Source organism: Gavialis gangeticus, unplaced genomic scaffold (genome assembly GCF_001723915.1).
Source record: "Gavialis gangeticus isolate Ggan-Ray unplaced genomic scaffold, GavGan_comp1, whole genome shotgun sequence".
Classification (NCBI taxonomy): Eukaryota; Metazoa; Chordata; order Crocodylia; family Gavialidae; genus Gavialis; species Gavialis gangeticus.
This window is the reverse complement of record NW_017729029.1, coordinates 10,937,371-10,939,888: the sequence shown is the minus strand read 5'-3', so window position 1 is coordinate 10,939,888 and position 2,518 is coordinate 10,937,371.

The following is a 2,518-nucleotide window of genomic DNA, read 5'->3' as shown; positions in this document are numbered from 1 at the left end:
TCAGCGTGTGGCTGCGCTGCTCCCGGCAGACGCACCTGGCAGCACCGCCGTGCGGAGCAGGCAGGCCGCATTCCCCTGATCGCAGGGCTCGGCCCTGGGTGTGAACAGTTGCATCAGCCTTTCCCCACGACAACGTGCTGTCGCACGCGCAGAGGAAATACCAGACGTAGGCGCTTCCTCTCCCAGCCCCGGGTGCTGCAGGAGGCGGGAAACGGGGCTGGGCGCTCCACCATGCCGGCAGCGATGGAACGAAATCAAACGGCGCAGCCCAGGCACCGGTCCAGGACGCCCTGGGGACGGACGGCTCCCCGCAGAGAAGGGAAAGCGGCTGCCACAGGCAGCGTCGGGCTGCTGTGATGTAGCTTCGCCCACGTGCTGGGCCCACGCTGCGCCTGCCTCCATAGACAGGAACCCGGCTAGATCCTGGCGGAAGCAGGATGCGTCCCCACAACGGCCATGCGGCCCCAGGGACGGCTCTCCGGGCTGCAGCCAGTCACTCCAGCTGCCACCAGCACACTTGCCCAGCACCCTGGGGAGCACGGGCACCCAGGCCCTGGAGGTGGCAGGAGGGGCAGGGTCCCCGAGGAGCTTGTTGTGCCCTGCCACAGAGCCTGGGCCCGTGGCTGCTGCGCTGCAGGGCCTGTCATGGGTGGGCAATGCTGCTGGCACCTGGGGTCAGAGAACAGCTGCGGTGCCGCAGCCTCTCTGCCAGCATCAGCCCCATCTGTCCACAGGCGTGGGAGTGGCCCCCGGCACCCCCCATGTCTTCCTGTGGTCTTGCGGAGCACAGTGCAGCTGGACAGATCTCAGGCTAGTGCCCTGGTGCACAGGAAGCCTGGCCTTACAGGGGGAGGAAGCAGAGGGAACTTGGCCTGCATCCCTGAACAAGAGAGAAGGGAGCTGCAGAAGTGCTGCACAGGGCGCCAGGGAGTGAAGGGGAGGGCACTCACAGAAGGTGTAGTAAGAGCGTGCATGCACACGCACCCACATGCATGCACTTTTCATATTTAACCACACAGGCCAGTTATAATAAAAGAAAACAAGATCAAAAAAGCCCCAAGCCCAAAATCAAACACCACGTTCTTTAAGCAGCGCTTGGAGGCGAGCGAGAAGCGCCCTCCTGGTCTGTCCAGGCAGGACGGAGACGCTCTGGGGCCAGGGCACAAGGCTGATGCTGTAGGACCCGTCCCGTTCTGCCCCGACGCTCCTCCTGGCCGGCGGCTCCTTGCGCTTACTCTGACGTGTCCCACCCCTCGCTCGGCCCACAGCTCCTGGCGGCTCCAGCCACGGCAGCGCCACGTCCAGACTGGAACAAGCATCCGAAGAGCTGGAGAGCAAAAGCTGCTGCGTTGCTTCCCCGTGGCTGGTGCAGCCATGCTGCTGGGCCCACCGCTGCTTCTAGGAGTCTCCTCCACTTCAGCACAGGGCCTGATCCGGGCCCCTAGTTTTAGGAGCCATTTCACCACCTCCTCTCTCCCTGCTCCTGGGTAAGAGCCAGCATCCTTCGCTATGGCCACAGCTCCTCAAGTAAATGCCCTCTCCAGACCCACGCCTGACACTGCTGACCTGCACTGGCAGGTACCTGCACCCCAGAGATGACCATAGCCCGGCACCCCCAAACCATCTGCCCTGCAGAACGTGCAGGACGCTTGAAGCCGGCCGTGACGCGCCGCATTCCCGTTTGCGGGTCCTGGCGCTGGGTCTGCAACAGCCCGTTGTGCCAGAGCAACTCCAGCCCCTCGGCGCTCGGCCCAGGACCCGTCGCACCAGCACCACGCTCTTGTCCTCGTGGGGGAGCCCAGGGCAGCGAGGCGGCAGGCCTGGAGCCCTGTGCGCTGCTGCAGCCCCGCTGTGACCCAACCGGGACCGAAAGCAGCTAATGCTCAGTTCCTGCCAGCCTCGGTGCAAAGGACGTGAATGTCAAGGATCCCGGCCCCCAGGCCCTGCCCTGTGCCCAGCCTGACACCTCTCTAGAGACCTTCCTGGGGGCTGCGCCGCCCCCCCCCACTCACTCGGGGCTCGGGCGCTTTCGCCCAGCGTCCGGCCCTGGTGCTGCCGGGCCATGGGAGCTGGGATTGAGTGGAGCCCACCGGTAAGTCAGCAAGCCATTCCCACACTGAAGTCAGAGCCAGCAGCTCCTTACGGCACTGCTCCGAGCTCGTGCCTGGACACGGAAACACCAGCGCCAGGAGCTGGACTCTGTGAGTCACTCCCTCAGTGCGAAGCTGGTGCGGTGCCCGCAGACAGGAGCAGAAACCCCCACGTCCGTGCTGCCCTGGATTCCCATCAAGAGCTGCTCGGAAAGGCCCAGCCCCAGCCCAGACACCCCGCCCCGCCGCCGCACGGTGAAGGCGCTCCCTGCAGCCTCGCCTCTCCTGCCAGGGAGGCATTACCCCCTCCTCCTGCACTGCAATCAGGGCTCTGGGCCAGCCGGGCCCCCCGGCTCAGCCCTGCCCCTCGCACACCCAGCATGACACAGCCCACGGCCAGCTCGCGGGCGCTCCGTCCTGCACCCCAG